Below are 19,606 nucleotides of genomic sequence, written 5' to 3' on the forward strand. Positions count from 1 at the left end.
CCAGAGTCGATGTCTGGTAAAGTCTTACTTCCTGGTTCACAGGTGGCCTTCTCATTGTGTCCTTACATGGTGAAAGGGGTGAGAAAGCCCTTTAAAGTTTCTTTTACAAAGATCCCAGGCCCTTTCATGAGGGCTTCACCCTCATGACCTAGCCATCCCAAAGGCTCCACTTCCTAGGACCATTACATTGGCGTTAGGACTTCAGTGAATTCTTTTGCAGGGGACATTGTCCACAATGGCTAAAACTTTGGTTGCCTTCACTCTGCTGTCAATGCCTGTCGTCTACTTGGTATCACAATTTGAAGGACCCAGAGGAATGTTCAAAACCAAACTCCCAACTCCAAGTCCATCCTGCGACGGTTCTCAATGTCTGTGAGCCCAATGCTGTTTCATAGATAAGCTCATTAGTGTCACATTTCAGATTTCACATGTAAGTGATAGCATATAGTATTTGTCTTTCTCTGACTTCCTTCACTTAGTATGGTAATTTCAATTTGCATCCATGTTGCTGCAAATTGCATTGTTTCGTTCTTTATTTCTGGCTAAGTAGAAATATCTTATTTTTAATATCAAAACATACTATATATGAAGTGGATAATGCACATTAAATGATGCATTTCTATGGCTCTTAGTTGTTGGCTCTTTTTAGCTAATGTAAATGGTTTTATTAGACATGACACATGAAGACTAAATTGGATTTCATTCCTTATCTTTATTTGAAGGACATAATTTTAAAAAATTGTATTGGAGTACAGTTGATTTACAATGTTGTGTACTTTCTGCTGTGCAGCAAAGTGAATCCATTATATATATCCACTTGTTTTTTGTTCTTTTCCCATATATATCATCTATAGCCCTTGAGGAGGAACAGAAGGTCCTTGACTTTATTTAATGGTTAAAGTGTTATTATTTTGTCTTGCTTGACTGTTTCCTTTTCTTTCTGCATTTCCTCACTTCTCTGATTAAATTTACTTTTGGAAATTGGGGAAGGCCTAGGAGGCTGAAGTTTTTCCACAGATGAGAGGCAAACAGAGGACATGGTATGTGGGGGTTGGGGGTGGAGTAGGGGGTGTCTGTTCTGGGAAGGCCCCACTGAATCTTGCTCGGTTTCAAAAAAGAGCTTTGTCTGTTTGGTTATTACTGCACCTCCAATCTTGGAGAAGGAAATGGCAACCCACTCCTGTATTCTTGCCCAGAAAATCCCATGAACAGGGGAGCCTGGCAGGCTACAGTCCATGGGGGTTGCAAAGAGTTGGACATGACTTAGCGACTAAACCACCAGTGGTAAAAAAACCCACCTGCCAATGCAGGAGACATAAGAGATTCAGGCTCGATCCCTGGGTAGGGAAGAACCCCTGGAGGAAGGAATAGCAACCCACTCCAGTACTCTTCCCTGGAGAATCCCAATGGACGGAGAAGCCTGGTGGGCTGCTGTCCATGGGGTTGCAAAGAGTCAGACACCACTGAAGCAACTTGGCATGCATGCACATAACTCCAGTCTTAGGCCAGTGCTGAGTACAAAGCCCATGTTGGTCCATGCTTTGATGAATGAGTGAACATTCACATCTGTGTTCATATGATGGATCTGCAGTTCTTTGGGGTGGTGGTATCTACAGAGGATGAATAGGGTTAGCAACTGCCTGGGTATTGCCTAAAACTCAACTACCTGTTCCTGATCCTTTATGTAGTTTATTACCATAGAAGCAAATGTTACCGATCTGACAAAAGACTCAAAAAGGCAGGCCTGTCTAATGGAGGAAAAAAAAACGTATTTTAAATCTGGCTTCTCAAGGTAGGACACTTGGAAGATGCAGTCTTAGGCTAACATGCTCTGCTACTTTTATTTTCTGCTACTTTCCATTATGGCAACACCTGCAGGGAAGATGGTTAGTTACTGGTTCGTGCAGTAAGCTGGTGAACTTGACAGTTTAGCTGGTCCTTGACTGAGTCCACTTATTTACTTAAAATTAACTGTTCTATTCAAGGCCTTGTGGTGGAGACAGGTGGAGAGTCTCCTGCTTCCACTGCCGTTCATGCCTGGACCCCACAGTTGCATTCTTCAGGGAGCAGTTAGAACGTGCTTACCCTCTCTGTCCCTCCCTCCTACTCTCTCTCCCTCTTTGACTTAATACATAAAGCTTATTTTTACTCCATTACAAGCCAACACTAGTGTTCCCAGCCAGCTCAAGGACACCTTTGAGATTATCTGGAGACCCAGACACCTTCTGTGTATAACTCTGACCTCTTTTAGAGCCTCAGGGACTTCTGCAAAAGGGGAAAGGATGGAGAGGATTATGCATGGGAAGTTTTTAGGAGTCAAGTGCATGATCTCTTTAAAATGTAAGTTGTCCAGGATCTTACCCTACCTACCACCTTCAATGTTTTCCCACTTGCCATAGAATAAATCCCAAACTCCTCACCATGGCCTGCAAGGCCTTACGTCTTTGATCTCATCTTCCCTTTGTTTCTCTCTCCTCATTCACTCTGCTCCAGGACACACAGCCGTTTTTTCTTGGTCCTTGACATCCCAAGCTTTGACTTGTCTCAAGTTCTCTGGGCCTGTTATCCTCTCTGCCTGGATGCCCCAACTCAGTCAGCATGGCTGGCTGCTCCCCTTGCCTCAGTAGAATTCAGATCAGAGAGACCCTTTCCACCTGCCCTAATTAATGTCTCTCACCCTGTCTTCAAGGATACTCTATTTTATTACACTTTATAACTTTCTCCATAGTTCTTATCAGCATCTGAAATTATATGTGCTTACCTGTGAGAGTAATACATCTATCTCTTTTGTACATGATTGTTCATTCCTGTGGTTCAGAAGAGTATCTAGCACCTGATCAGTGCCTAGCTCTGAGTACCTCAGTTCAGTTGCTCAGTCATGTCCAACTCTTTGCGACCCCATGGACTGCAGTATGCCAAGCTTCTCTGTCCATCACCAACTCCCAGAGCTTGCTCAAACTCATGTCCATCAAGTTGGTGATGCCATCCAACCATCTCATCTTCTGTCATCCCCTTCTCCCCCTGCCTTCAATCTTTCCCAGCATCAGGGTCTTTTCCAGTGAGTCAGTTCTTCACATTAGGTGACTAAAGTATTGGAGTTTCAGCTTCAACATCAGTACTTACCATGAAGCAAATACTCCTTGAACCATTACACTAACTAATTTAATTCAAAAAGTCACTACTATTGCAATCCCTATTTCACAGAAGAAACTGAAGCCCAGAGAGGTTAAGTAACTTGTTTAGCGTCATAAGAGTAATAAGTTGAAAAGCTGGAATTCTGATTCTATGACCTTGACCACTATATTGTATTGTATTACCCTCACTCAGAATCCTAGTTTTGGAACAGAATTTGGTGTCATCGGATCACCTCACCAGCATTAAATGCATGGATATGCTCTGTGACATACCTTCTGAGGTTTCCTAACATTTCTTGAGCATTTTGGGGACAAGAACCCACTTTCTCTTGAGTGAACCCACTTCATTATGGAAATTAACCCAAAGGTTAATTTCCCCTCATGTTGAGATAAACCTGCCTCTCTATCACTTCTCCTCCAGCGATCAAATTCCACTTGCTCAGCCCTCTGTGTGCCCTAAGGAAGCCCATCAGCAGTGACCAGGTCTTCCTCCTGACACTTCTCTCCTCCCATGTGATAGTGCCAGGGTCACCATGGGCATGGTTTATCTTCCTTACCTTGCAAGGAAGTGCAAATGTCTGCCCAGGCTTTATACAGGTGAACTCCTTTGTTCCTGTCCCTCTCTGGGGAAGCTGTGGACCAGCCACGAGTTAGTGGGATTTCTAAACCCATCACATCTGATTTCTCTGAATCTCATCTCACAGCCAGGATGGCACAAAGGCAGTTCCTCCCTGGGACCATGGGAGCTGTTATCTGCTGCTCCTTGGATGATGCTATTAGCATTACTTATAGCTCCCGTTCCTCCTTCACAGCCTGAAATCACAAGCATGGGAGAGGCTGATAAAGAAACTGGCTTATATATGCCTTTCCTTTCACTGCTGATATGCTTGTCCCTTGTGGGTTCTTGCAGAATAATGGAATCACGAAGAGAAGAGAAAAGTTATCATTGGGTTAGGAAGTATGGAGCTCCAGTATGCGGGACTGTCTGGGGGTCACTGATTCAGGGGCTGGAGGTGAGCAGCGTTTACAGGCAGAATAAAACTTTTGCTCAGAAAAGGCCACGTCGTAGAGCTAAGACTCACTGACCTGTGTACAAATACATTTTATTTATTTGTTGTGTAACTCAAGCAAGTTACCTTACCTCTTTAAAATAGAGAAAGTAATACTTAGCTGACACAGCTGACATGAGGCTAGATGATACTTTTCTGTTTTGTGTGGTATGGGTCCTCCGTACACATGAATTCAGATCAATTGGACTCAGCGGAGGTTTCTTTTATTTGTTTAAAAGTCTATGTTTGTGGGATTGAAATCTCTATCCCAGGTATTTGGCTAAACCCACCTGTGAAATAGGGTGGTGCTTTATAAAGGTAGAGACATTTTTAGTAATGACAATTGAATATGCCTAGGACTTTACAATTTTGCAAAATGTTACCCCAAATGCTAATTCATTAATTCCCTTGACAACCTTATGAGGTAAGGATGCCAATTTTACATTTTATAGATGAGGCAACTAGGACACAGAGAGGTTATTTAACTTGTCCCAAATCACAGTGATTGAGTAATTAGTCACTATTTGAGCCCAGAAGACCTGGATAGGGACTACACCTTGAACTCAGGTCTTCTGATTTTAAACTCCTGCATTGAACAGAGAGTTCTTTGCTGGGCTTGTAGAAATTAACCTTGTGCTATTCATCTCTGTGTCTTAGACCTTAGTGCCTGGCACTCAAAAAGGCACCAAATAGGCATTTATAGAATTTTTAAAGTTTTAAGCAACCATGGATAATAAATGGATTTTGCAGGAATGGAGTTAATAGTCCAGTGTAGTAAATAAGACAACTTATAAATGAGCTACTACTTACCCACCCCACAACTTGCAAAGGTTATTCCCCACCCTGTTTCTTAACTTATGTGTGTCTTGGACTGGAATATTTGAGACTCCTACCATGAGGACAATTGTGGGGGAAAAGTGGCTAGTCCAAAGAATCTGTGTTTTTATAATTGAACAAAGAAAAATGCTGTGAGGACCAGACATTGCTTAGGGAAGCAGCATGTGGTAGTGACAAGGGTGTAGGTGTGGGGGTCAGTTTCTGGTTCAAGTCATGGATCTTTATGGAATTTATTCCTTTATGCATCTATCCATGATGGTAGGCAACCAGCCTACCATCTACCCTGCATGACTAGCACCAGTGACAACAGACTTCCAATTGCCCCCTTCATTTATTATCTTTCCTTTCTCTTTTATATTTCTAGCCCACTTTGCATACTTATCTAGTCCTTGCCACCACAGCTCCTGACTCCTTGCCTTGCCTCCCATTCATGGCTTCCTTCTTGGGCCTGACCCTTAGCACTATTTCTCTGGTTCTGACTTCAGGTTTCCCTTGTCAATTAGAATGAATTTTGTTTGTTTTCTCCCCCAAATGCCCTGAGAAACATATGCTCTCATGAGAGTAATTCCCTTCAATTAGCCTCATTTCTTTAAATTGGAGTTGACCCAATGGAATCTTTTATTTCTAATGTGTAACGATTCTATTCATTCATTGCTGTATTTATTCATTTCATCTTAGTCTGGTTGGGCTGCTATAACAAAGTTCCACAGAGTGGGGCTCACAAACAACAGACATTTACTTCTCACAGTTCTGGAGGTTGGATGTCTGAGATCAGAGTGCCAAGAGGGTCACATCCTCGTAAGGACCCTCTTATGGGTGACAGACTACTGTCTTCTCACTGTAAACTCACATGATAAAAGTGGGCAAGGGGGATTTCTTGGGCCTCTTTTACAAGGCCACTAATACCACCCGAAAGGCCGCACACTCCATCACCTTCAGTGTTAGGATTTCAACAGATAAATTTTGAGAGGAATGTTCAATCTATGGGACTTTCATTTAATCAACCAATATACATTAAGTATCACCTACTTGCCAGGCACACCAGTGCTGGAAGACCATGTGACTTGGACCCAGTCCTTGCCCCTGAATTCCAGCACATGGAAAGGGATGTGATGTAGCGTGGTGGTTAAGATCATGTAGGCAGATCTGGATTCTAAACACAGCCCTGCTACTTGCTGGATGTAATACCTTTGTTAACTTGGTCAAGGTATTTAACCTCTCTGATCCTGTTTCTCCATTTATAAAATGGAGATATCACCTTATAGAATTACTGTGCTATTAAGTGAAATAATCTCTGTTATAAGCCTGGTGCAGTGCCTAACTCATATTAGGTTATAACACACTAGGTCAGCTTTGGCTGATTGTTTTTATTAGTGAAGGACAAATAGGTAAGGTAATTAGAATATGGTGTGGTCAGTGCTATGATAGGGAGAGTATTGGTGATGGTTGTTCAGTTGTCAAGTCGTGTCCAACTCGTCATGTCCAACTCTTTGTGACCCTATGGACTGCAGCATGTCAGGCTTCCCTGTCCTTCACCATCTCCTGGAATTTTCTCAGACTCAGTGTCCATTAAGTCGGTGATGCCATCCAACCATCTCATCTTCTGTTGCCCACTTCTCCTGCCCTCAATCTTTCCCAGCATCAGGGTCTTTTCCAGTGAGTCGGCTCTTCGTATCAGGTGGCCAAAGTATTGGAACTTCAACTTCAGTGTCAGTCCTTCCAATGAATATTCAGGGTTGGTTTATTTATCGAGGTTTCAGAAGGCTTCCTGGAGGAGGTGACACCCAGTTAATACCTTAAGAGAGAACATGAGCAGTCCTGTTAAGCAAATGTGGAGCATTCCAGGAAGAAGAAACAGCATATGCAAAAGCCTGGAACAGAGAAACAGCAGCCCACTTTGTGTAGTTTAGTATGGAGAGAAAAATTGTGAAAATGGGTGGGGAGAGATGAGGACGGTGCTCTGCTTACTTCTTTTTTCTTGACTGCCTTCTTCCTCCTGCCCCACCCCAAGCGATGTCCTCATCTCTTTACCCTACTTTTCCTCTTTGCACAGCTGTGATTTGCTAGGGGCAAAAGATGCCCGAGAGAAAGTTGCTTCCCCTTGGTGACTTACTTACAGAATCGCTGATGCAGGTACCCCATGGAAAACCTGAGCCATATTCTATTTCGAGACATTCAGCCTTACACAGCACATCCAGCTGCTGCAGCTTGCCTCATTACCCATGAAGGGGACATTTGCATGGAAAGAAATGGTTCTGTTCACCTTGTTCTCTGGGCAGATCTGTCCTGTAGAGGATGGATTGGGAGAGTGAGCAAGAGGTCACCCAGAGGTGCTTCCAATGAGCCCCTGGTAGAAGCACAGAAAGTGAGACTGGGAGACTCTTTGTGGCTCATTTCTATTGATACTTTCCCATGGCAAAGAAAACTGTGAAAATTCTAATCCTAGATTCCAGGAATGATCAGGTGTAGGGGATGGGTAGAACTAGTAAGAAGAGAATGATAGTGATGTTGACAGTGGAAGAGTTTTTGCAAAACTATTAAAATTTGCCCCCCTGATCTACCATCAATGTCAAACATGTGGCATGGCTCCCTCTACCCCTCATTCCTGCACCTGTGGCAGACATTACTAGCTGAAGGCAGCACTTTTCTTTTAAGCCCTGATAAGATCTCAGAATACTTCTAAACATGGTGCTTTAGAGATCCACTGCTAGGTGTGTGGAGTTGGCACTTGCAGTGAGACACCCTAACTACCTTCATTGCTTCTCCTTTGATATGCAGGGCAAGTCAAACCCACCAAATAAAGCATTTATCCAGGATAAATCTGCACATTAAGGGCAGAGCTTAGGTTGCAAACCCTTTACAGGATCTGCTATCTTTAAAGGTATCACAAAGGCCAGTTAACAATTCTTCTTTCCAAAAAGATGTTGTTATCCTGCTACTCCTCGGCTCAGCATCCTTCAATAGCTCCCCATTGCCTATAGAATAAGATGTGAACAGCTTAGCAAAGCATTTCAAGTTTTCCATCTTTTGAGCTCACCTTCAGTTGAAGGATTCTTGTCCCTCTATTCATACTTCTGCATCAATTCGGCTGCCTTTATCCTCCAAAGCTTAGGTCAAGAATTTCAACTTCTCTAAAAACAGCCAGTCTCAATGCTATTGATCTTCTTTCCCTGAAAAACTCTAACTTTTATAGTTCAAGCCACATCACTTATTGGAGTTCTAGAGATTTTAATTCCCTGGTGGCTCAGATGGTAAAGAATCTGCCTTCAGTGCAGGAGACTCGGGTTCAATCCCTGGGTCGGGAAGATCCCTTGGAGAAGGAAATGGCAACACACTCCAGTCTTCTTGCCTGGAGAATTCCATGGACATGGGGATCTGGCAGGCTACATCCATGGAGTTGCAAGAGTCAGGCACAACTGAGCGACTGACACTTTCAGTTTCAGAGATTTTAATGGTGGAAAAATGACATCTGGACAATATTGCTCTAGATTCCAACTGTTGTGCATCACTAGAAAAGGGCAAGCTGCACCTAAAGGCTGACTTTTAATGAACACTGACCCTTTCCACCTGCAATCACAGCACAGCTTCAGTCCCAGTGTTGGACCAAACTAATGAAGTCTCATTGGCTTGAGGTAGAGTGAAGATGGGCGGTAAGTAAGCAAGGAACCCCTGTACTCTAGGGGACTTCATTTAATATGCACTGCCCCCTTTCCCCCCTTTTTCTTTTTTTGTTTAGCCTATCTGTAGGGCAGGATCTCATTAATCAATTTGTTAATAAATTATTTGTCAAGTACCTTCTATTTTTCGGGCACTTGCTTTTTGGACTTGGGAACACAAAAACAAGACAAACTCCTTCCTCTAATGAAGCATGTATTCAGACAGGAGAGATAGACAAGACACAAGTAACAAATAAATAATGCCTTTCTTGTCTAGCATATCCTAGGGGAGCATGATATGTACTCAATAAACACTAGTTACTTTTGCTTATTTAATATGTATTTTAATTGGTGTCTTCTTGGTTTGTGCTAATATTAGTTGAATGTTGAAATAGTCATGCATCTTATAATTACAATCAACAAAGGTGGTCCAGAAGCATGGAATGTAGGATAATGTGACCTAGAGTCAGCCCTATACTCTAAGCTCAGCTACATTTAGAGTACTGTTCTCCACGACCCTGAGGGTCTACAGAGTATCTGACAGAGGATAGTTAGGTTGGTATGAGGTCTTGGCATCATGTTACCTGAAAGACCTTTTAAGGAAGTGCAACTGGGTTTTGGAGAATAGTCTAGGATTTTGGTTGAAATGTGGGCAATAGTGGTTGATTATTTGTTGTAAATAATTGAAGAGCTAATATATGCCACAATGAATACATTTTTTATGTGTATCCCAGAGGATAAAACCAAGATCAGTGAAAAATATCAGGAGGCAGTCCTTAATTCAATTTAAGATGTTCCCAAATGGGATACACATACAACTCCAGTCTTGTGTAGAAGGAAGCTCCCTGACCCTGGAGAAGTTCACACATAAGTCACAGAGTTTATCGTGGGCATTCAGACATTCAGAAGATGTTTGTACCAGGCAGTCTGTAACAACTGTGTTAGCTTTATATCTAGTAGTGATTTGTCCTAGGTAGTGGTAGTTTAGTTACTAAGTCATGTCTGACTCTTGTGATCCCATGGACTGTAGCCCACAAGGCTCCACTGTCCATGGGTTTTCCAGGCAAGAATACTGGAGTGGATTGCCATTTCTTTCTCCAGGGGATCTTCTAGACCCAGGAATCGAACCCAGGTCTCCTGCATTGCAGGCAGATTCTTTACGGGGATTACTATTCTGTGTTATGAGCCAGAGAATATTTTCATGTAAATTATCTGATTTGATCTCACAAAGAAAAGATTTATACCATCCCCATTTTATAGATGGGCAAACAGACCTCAGGAGGCCCATCATTCTTGGCCAAGCTGAGACTAGGGTACATGGCTTATGACCTCATGAGCAGTTCTCTTCCTCCAGAGTTTAAACATGCTTGTGGATTCATCTTATAAACCAGGACGGACAAGGTAGTGGTTTGGAGCTACTCTGTGCCCTGTATATTCATGATTTTCTTTTTTTGAGAGAGCTACTGTTACATCGTCTCTGATTTTCTGTTTCAGTACCTATACGTTTCTTGCCTAAGGGATGGAAGGTGATGGCATTGTTTACATGATGCTGGAGAATTTAATTTGTGTGTTTCTTTCCAAGCTGTCCCTTCTTTATCTAGCTAATTTTAGTCTATCTTGAACCTCACCTTTTCCTGGAAACCTTCTATAACCTCAGATCATAGAGTTTTCTCCATTCATTTTGTCTCATATAATTTCTATTTTAAAATTGCTTAACATCTGTAACTTACCTATTCCTGCTTGGACTATGAAATCTTCAGTAGTACATTTCCTCCTTCCTTTGTACACCCCAAGTATCTCACCACATCATTGGGTGCCAGAGCACCTGATGACTTTGAATTCACCTCCATGGTCATCAGTCTTCTCACTGATGATATGTTAAAACACAGTTTCCATTTGCCCTTAAAAAAAAAAGCAGAAGCAGAGTATAGCTTTGACTCTGAGCCCTAGTGATCTTGCATTAGAAACTTGGCTCTGCCAGTGGCTAGAAATATGACCTCAGGGAAGTTTCTTCACTCCTCCAAGCCTTATCTGAAAAGTGGGAATCACGATAGTACCTACCTTAAAGAGACATCATGAAGGTTAAATCAAGAAATGGGTGCGATTTTTGCACTTGGTACCTGATACATTGTTAACATACAATGAATATTAGTGTTGTTATTCTTACAAGTGTTACTAAGTGTTGCTATTCCTACCTTAGAATTTGTCAGATAAAATGACCTGGATTTGTTTAAATGATTTGCTGTTCAGAATCCAGGGATATATACTAGTAAATCCAGAGCCCTATTTTAGGTATTTAAGTGTACATTTTTATGCTTGTACTTATTTATTTATACCTAGACTTGTCCTAAAAAAGGATATAAGGCAGCTTATTAACATGCATAGAATATAGCAAAGTAAAGTAAAATTTACAGAAGAAAAATGATGCAAAAGGAAAAGCAGGGAAGAGAAAGGCAAAGCTTAGAAATGAGGATAGCATATAAAATATATGCTATGAAATATTTTACCCATGATGGAGGTGAGCTATGAATCTGGTTTTGAGTTTCTGAGAGGCAAGGAGTAAAATAAGATCAGTTACTTAGTTTACTGTTCACAGAAGTTGGGAACAGGCTGCTTACGAAAAATGAAAAGTGTTATAATAATCTTTCCTAGTGGGATTGGAGAAGATTCTCCCATAGCCCAGAGGGGAAGCTGGGCAGAGTAGCATGCAGCGTCCTTGTGGTGATTTTAAAATACATCCACAAGTTTTTTGAGATTCCTCTCTTCCAGAGTGGGTGGGGTTGGTTCTAAGTCTTCCCTTACTGACTGTGAGACTTCTGACAGATTAAAGACACGATGGCTTTCCCCATCTCTCTCTCCCCCTCTCTAGGATCCCTCCCTCTAGGGAAAGCCAGTGCCATATTGTGAGGATGCTCAAGCAGCCCTGTGGCAGCATCCTGCCACAGTCTTGTGAGTTAGTTGTCTTGGAAGAAGATCCTTCAGTTTCAGTTAGGTTTCATGTGTCTATAGCTCTGCCTGGTAACTACAATCCTGTGAGACACCAGAGCCACTCAGATAAGCTGCTTCCAGGTTTTCTACCCTCAGAAGCTGGTGAGAGAATATGTGTTTGCTGTTTTATGCTACAAAATTTGGGGGCATTTTTTTACACAGCGACAGGTAACTATTCACACAATCCTGAACACCTTCTCAGAGTGATCACAGTGAGGAATTTCAAGTGAATACTTCTTGAGGTGACTCTCAGTTTGTGGTGAGTGCTAGGTGTGTGCAGGTAGATCAGGACTCAGGCAGACATGGAAAAGACTTAGAGATATAACAGTTTTGTAGGAGGAGATAGACCATCAGCTGTAATGTGAGTAGGAATGGCCATGTCTAAATGAGTTTCCTGGAGACTCTTCTTGAGGGTAGTGCCTTTGATGCTCTGGGGGAAGCAGGATTAGGCAGAAGAAGGAGTTCAGCTGAGTTCAGTTGCAACAAAAGTTTCAGTGAATTCTGTGGGGGAGGTTGGATCTGGGACAGTCTTTCAGAATTGTCTGGAATTGAGATAAGGGGTCTGAGCCTGTGTATCCTGCAGTGATCAGTCATCAGGGGAGGAAATATAACCTTGAGTGAGACACTTTCATTTAGTTAAGGGGAATTGCTGGACCGTCAGCAGACAGCATTTGTCCACTGATGGAATGAGTGCCTAGAGCCTAGAGGGGGATGAGGGTGGCACCCCACAGCATCCATTCTACCAGCTAATGCTGACTTGGGCAGTTGTTATAGTCATCATTATCATCATCATCATTATTACCATCATCATTATCATTTATTGGCTCCCAGATCTGAAAAGTCAATGGATAGGGCTGGTTTCAAGCACAGCTGGATTCAGAATCTCAAATGATATTTTTCCCTATAATGTTTTATTCTCCGGCCTCTGTTTTCCTTTCTGTTGGCTTCCTTCACACTCCGGAGTGTGGCAGAGAAAGTTGTCATAGCTCTAGGCTTACATTCTGCCTTCCTAGCATCTCAGTGGAAAGGCCCTCTTTCTCAAAATTTCTAGCAAAAGTTCTGGGCTGCCACTGGCCTCCTGGAGTCACTGGTATATCCTTGAACCTATCCCAGTGGCCAGGTGACTGTAGGCTTTGACTGACCAAGACTAGATCATATATCTACCCCAGAGCCTGAGTGGGGTCATTCCCACACAAACCACATGAACTTAATCCCAAGGAGTAGCTTATCAGAGGGAAAATGTATTGGAGTTTTATTATCCAAGGCTGAGAAATAGAAGTCTTCCAGAGGTAGGTGGGATGTCAATAGGAAATAAAAGGACAGAGGTCCATCTTAGCCAAGGGACTAACCTGAGCAATGACATGGGAGTGTTAAAGCATATAGCTTGTTCAGTGATTAGCACATAGTGTGTGTGTGTGCTCAGCCACTTCAGTCGTGTCTGACTCTTTGTCACCTATGGACTGTAGCCCTCCATTCTCCTCCATCTGTGGGGTTCTCTAGGCAAGATTACTGCAGTGGGTTGCCATGCCCTCCTCCAGGGAATCTTCCTAACCCAGGAATAGAACCCACGTCTCTTACATCTCTGCTTTGCAGGTTCTTTACCACTAGTGCCACCTGGGAAGCTGGCAAATAGCATATTTTTATGCAAAAACACATTTGATATATAAAAACCTCTCTGTCTCCCATGATACAGATATAGACCCATACCCCTTTACTCAGGGGAAGAAGAACACATTGGGAGTGATAAATTATTCAGGTCATATTTCCATATGCACACAGAGTCCAATCACTAGAGACACTGCGCTCCCCTGGGAAGCCTCTCTGAAAGATGATGGGACAGGACAAAAAAGAGGGAAAGGAAGGAAGAAAGGAGGAGAATGAGTTCTGGCAGGTTTTGCTCGCAGCTGGAGTGAGTCTGAATGAACCACCGATTTTCCCTGAGGCTGTTCCGTCATGACCAAAGTGGTCTGGATTGGCTACAGCAGCCTGGGCCAGCCGCTCTGAGGCATGCGATGACAGAGTGTGGACCTGATAGGAATTTGTGTCACTCTATGATGGGTGGCAGCTTTGGTGATTACCACAGAAGCTTGGAGTGAGGAGTTATTTGGTGTAATCAAAAGGTCTTGGTGCTTGGGAGAGAGCTGGGCAAGAAACTGGGGTATTTTTGCTGGGCGACTAACATCTTTTAGTGATGCGAGTCAGGTGCCCATGAAAAGACAGCAGTGCATTCTCAGAAGGACTACTCCCAACTCTGTGTCTGGATACGAGGATGGATAGAAGGTGTGTTTTAATAGATATGAGGGTAGCATAGCTCTCAGGGGCAGTAAACGGAGGCTCCTAGGGGAGAACATGGGCATACAATATGGAAGCTTGAGTTCAATAAAGTCATCAACCTGTCAGATTATGTCTGACCTTGCTAAGAGAGATCAAAGAGAGTTTAACCAGGACATTGACTTTACAGAATGAAAGAATTTATCTTTACAGAGGTAAGGTGGTTATGCCATATCATCTGAAGAATGAGAAAAAAAAAATTAAGCCTAAATGGGTTATACTTTTTATGATTATATAAAAAGATATTAACAAAGCTATGGTTTGCATTCAGTCTTTTTTTTTTATCAAAGTATAGTTGATTTACAACACTGTGTTAATTTCTGTTGTACAGCAAATTGATTCAGTTATACATATATATGTGTGTATATATTGGTTTTTATGTACCTTCCATGATGATTTATCTCAGGATATTGAATACAGTTCTCTTGTATGACTTTGATGCTTACCCATTATATATATACAACGGTTTATACCTGCTAATCCTAGACTCCCAATCCATTCCTCCCTCACTGCCCCGCCCTCCTTCACTTAGCAACCACAGGCATATTCTCTGTGTCTGGGTGTGCACTCATTCTTAAAACTTTGTCTTCCTTAATTTGAAAGTAACTTTCCCTCTTAGGGCTTTTCTAGTGGCTCAAATGATAAAGAATCTGCCTGCAATGTGGGAGACCTAGGTTCAATCCCTGGATTTGGAAGATCCCTTGGAGAAGGGACTGGCTACCCACTCCAGTATTCTGGCCTGGAGAATCCCATGGACAGAAGAACCTGGTGGGCTGCAGTCCATGGGGTCGCAAAGAGTCGGACAGGACTGAATGACTAACACTTTTACTTTCCCTATTTGGGGATCAGATAGTACAGATAAACCAAGTTAATTCATACTTCTTGAACAAATAAACATACTTGACAAGCAACTGAAAGTGATAGAAATTAAAGGAGAACAGTTACCTGGGCAAATATATGGACTACAAGGAGGTTTTCTGAGAGGTAGAAGGTGGGGCGTGTCTGTACCAGGAAGATGCAGCTGATTTTTCCAAGTGATGAGAAGCCAAACGATGTGATCCAAGAAGAGTCACCAGACAGCAGTTTCCCAAAATATTTTTATGAAGCACAAGTCTTAAAAAATTCTCTAATCCTTTGAGAAATATGTTTATCTCACTCTAGAAGATCCCCAGGGAGCATTAGCTTATTAAAGGCTCTGAGAAGTCCTGTAGGAAACACAACTGCTTAACTATTTAACCAAATATTTCTTAAATACCTTTGAACCTCTTTTCATTTTGTATTTTTTGTTCACAACACCTGTTAATAACCCACAGAAAGTGCTTTGAAAAATGCTATGGCAGATCAAGTGTACGACTTTGAGAATTTCTTTCTTAACTTTAGTCTTTATCTATAAAATTAGATAATTAGGTTAAATTTATTTTATTGAAGTATATTTGATTTACAATGTTACGTTCATTTCTACTGTACAGCAAGGTGATTCAGGTTTCTATTTATACAGTCTTTTTCATATTCTTTTCCATCATGATTTATCATAGGATATTGAACATGGTTCCTTGTGGTATACAGTAGGGCCTTGTTGTTTATCCATCCTATATATAATAATTTGCATCTACACAATTAGGTTAAATACTAGTTCCCTCTGAGTTCCTATGATTCTAATTATTGCACATTAGTGGCAGAATTAAAACTAGAAGAGAGGAAGCTTCTGTAAGCAACCATCATTTCTTGCCTGGACCACTGCCATAGCTTCCACCCTTCTCTGCCACTTCCAATCTTGCCTCTCCCTAAACTCTCCCCTACACTGCAGCCAGAGATACCTTCTAAAATAGAAATAAGATCATGTGTCACATCTCTGCTCTCAAACCTTTGAGGTTCCCTCCAGGCTCTGAGGCAGACCCCTGAGACTTTGTAAAATACCAGAAAGCTTCTGCTTAATCTATCACTAGCCACCAATACTTAGTGAAATCAAACATTTTTTAGGTTAAAAAAAAAGACAACTTTTTGTTTAGTAGAAATGGTGGACATCAAAAAGAAAAAATGTGTCAAACAGCCTGAATATCCAAAGAGGAGTCTACAGACTATGTGGGAACTTGATGGAAATGCTGGGACTTAGGCTCAGTCCAGTTCTTCTGAATCAGAATTTGCCTTTTGATTTGTGTGAATAGGAGAGCTTGAGAGGCACTGTATGATAAGAATCCAAGTCACTGTACAGATCCTTAGGAGTTGGGATCAAGGCACAGGCTTTAGATTCAGGCCTGGTTTTGAATCTAAACTGTCTTGTGACCTTAAGCAGGTTCCTTAGCATCTGAGCCTCAGTTTTTTCATCTGTACAGTGGGAGATTAAAACAAATTAGTATCTTGCTCATAAATAAATTGTGAGGCTTAAATGATATATTAGAGACAGCCTTTGTCACTGTATTGGCATATAGTCATTAATATAAGCTAGATTAATATATTGGGAAACTAATAAGCTCATGGAGGTCCTCCAGCATTTGGTATCATGGTCTAAAGGTTAGAACAAGGTAGGGGTGAGACAAGGTAGGAAAAAGGGGTAAGACTTATGAACCCATTCTCTTAGGAGTTACTGAGTACCTCTGATGGGCCAGCCCTCTGGAAGGAACCAGGGTTACTGGGGCGGGCAGGGCATTGTCCTTGCCCTCATGAAGCACACAGCCTGTTAGGTCACAGACATCATCGGCAGGGAGCATGAGTGCTACCGAAAATAGACTTGGCCACGCTCTGGCCTTGTTTGGCACAGATCTCGCTGCAGCAGGGCTTCGATTCCAGCTGATCCTTCTCACTGGTTCTTAATTCTCCCAAGGATTTCTCCTTGGGGAATTAAAAAAAAGTCCCATTTCCCTCCTCTACCTCAAGGTATTATTTTGTCCATTTGGAAAGGGAAAAATACCCATCAGCTGTTTTAGGTGGAAAATATCTTTTCTTATTTCTATGTGAAATCATATATTTTTTTCCAGGACTTTCTGGGTCACTGAAACCTCAGCATGTGTCTGTTTATCTAGGACTCTTGGGTGACCCCTTCATTTGCCGAGCAAGCTCTCCTGTGTACACAGGGCTTGGCAGCCTCCAGGATGGTTTTTCTAATCAAGATATCTCTCTTTCCTAGCTTGGCAGAGCTGGAAGTCCTGCCTGGGTAAGGCTTGAAGAGAAGCAGAGAATGAGGCAAACGCAAGCATGTTCTCATTGTCAAGTCTCCCCTACCCCTGGTTCCTCTGTAAATTTCCCATGAGTTGGTGAAAGTTCTATGAGTTTTTATACACTAAAACATAATACCTGCATGAGGAAGATAAAAAGGAATTGCTGGCTGGCTTCTATAATTTTGATAAACTTTCCTATTCATATAGGAAAGCTTTGTTGGAATTTTCTAGCGAGTATTTTCAGGAGAATAGACTTGACAGTTGAAAACGCTGTCTTGGGTGCCCTGTGTCCCTGGTTATGGCAAGAAAGAGCTTTGTGAGAGAGCCTAGAAGAAATACAACCATTTGTCTGAGAGAAGGGCTACATCAGGTCAGAGGAATGGAATTCCATTTTGTTTTTTTTAATTAATTATTTTAATTGGGGGCTAATTACTTTACAACATTGTGGGGGTTTTTGCCATACGTTGACATGATTTAGCCATGGTTGTATATCTGTCCCACCATGCTGAATTCCCCTCCTACCTCCCTCCCCAGGATTTCCATTTTAAATGAAGCCATCTCCCTCTCTAAGGCTATCCCCATTTTATTTTATTTTTTCTTGGCTTTATTTATTTATATCATTTTTTAACATTGAAGTATAAATGATTTATAATATTATACTAGTTTCAGGTAGATAGCAAGGTGATTCAGTTATATATACATTACTATATAATATATATATATTATTCATCTATATATATATATATTATTTAGTTATATATACACACATATATATATATGTATTTTTTCAGATTTCTCTACCAGACTTCCCTGGTGGCTCAGATGGTAAAGAATCAGCCTGCAATGCAGGAGACCCAGGTTCAATCCCTGGGTCAGGAAGATCTCCTGGAGAAGGGAATGGCTATCTACTCCAGTATTCTTGCTTGGAGAATCTCATGGACAGAGGAGCCTGGTGGCTCCCGGTGCATGGGGTTGCAAAGAGTCAGACACAACTAAGAAACTAACACAGACAGACATAGGTTATTACAAAATAGTGAGTAGAGTTACCTGTGCTGTAAGTAGGTTCTTGTTGGCTATCTATGTTATATGCTTATTTTGGGCTTCCCAGGTAGCTCAGTATTAAAGAATCTGCTTGCCAATGCAAGAGACACAGGTTCGATCCAGGCTCAGGAAGATCCCCTGGAGGAGGAAATGCCAACCCATTCCAGTGGTCTTGCCTGGAAAATCCCATCGACAGGAGTCTGGCGGACTACAGTCCATGGGGTCACAAAGAGTCAGACACGACTGAGCACAGATGGGTATGGGGTATGCTTATGTTAATCCCAAACTCCTAATTTAATCCTCCTCCCACTTTTCTTCTTCAGTAACCATTGTTTTTAATATAAGTTCATTCATATCAGTTTTTATTTTAAGATTCCAGATATAAGTGATATCATATATTTGTCTTTCTCTTTAGGACTTACTTCACTTACTGTGATCATCTCTAGGTACATCCATGTTGCCACCAATGGTATGATTTCATTTTATTTATGGCTGAGTAAAATCCCATTATATAAATATACCACATATTCTTTATCCATTGATCTGTGGATAGACATTTGTGTCACTTCCATGTCTTGGTGATTGTAAGTGGTGCTGCAGTGAGCACTAGCGTGCATGTAACTTTTACTGAAGTCTAGCTGATTTCCAATATTGTGCTAGTTTCAGATGTACAGCAAAGTAGCTATGTGTGTACATATATTTCAGATTATTTCCCATTATAGGCTATTATAAGATGTTGAATACGGTTCCCTATGCTGCACAGTAAATCCCTGTTGCTCATCTATTTTATGTATAGCAGTTTGTGTCTGTTAACCTCACACTCCTAATTTATCCCTCCTGCCCCTGTCCTGTTCCTCGTTGGTAACCATATATTTGTTTTCTATGTCTTTGACTCTGTTTCTGTTTTCTACATAAATTTTTTTGTACTATTTTTTAGATCCCACATGTAAATGATATATAATATTTTTCTTGCTGTCTGAGTTACTTCGCTTAGTATGATATTCTCTATGACCTGAGCCCTGAGATGTGGTAACCTCCTGGAAATGGGGAGACAGTGATTGTCTACTTCATTCAAACAGAAAGCACAAAGTATGTGAGTGCCCTGTCCAGCATCTGCCCTGAAGTTTTTATTTTCTTCTCTTCTTCCCTTTTAATTTGTTAAAAATGTCCTGGGTCTCTGATTTGTCTTTTGTTTATAAATGCTAAAGATATAAAGTTCTCATTTGTATGATTTTAGCTGCAAGATTTGAGAACAAATGCTTAATCTTTTAAGACTTGGTTTCTCTATCTGTAAAATATTCAGTTTGGATAAGATTATTTCTAAAGTTTCTTCAACCTAAACTCAGATTCCCAAGGATGCTACATTATTTGATGACTACTTATACCAGGTTGGCAGTTAGTAATTCGTTTCCAGG

Source organism: Muntiacus reevesi, chromosome 1 (assembly GCF_963930625.1).
Source record: "Muntiacus reevesi chromosome 1, mMunRee1.1, whole genome shotgun sequence".
Taxonomy (NCBI): domain Eukaryota; kingdom Metazoa; phylum Chordata; class Mammalia; order Artiodactyla; family Cervidae; genus Muntiacus; species Muntiacus reevesi.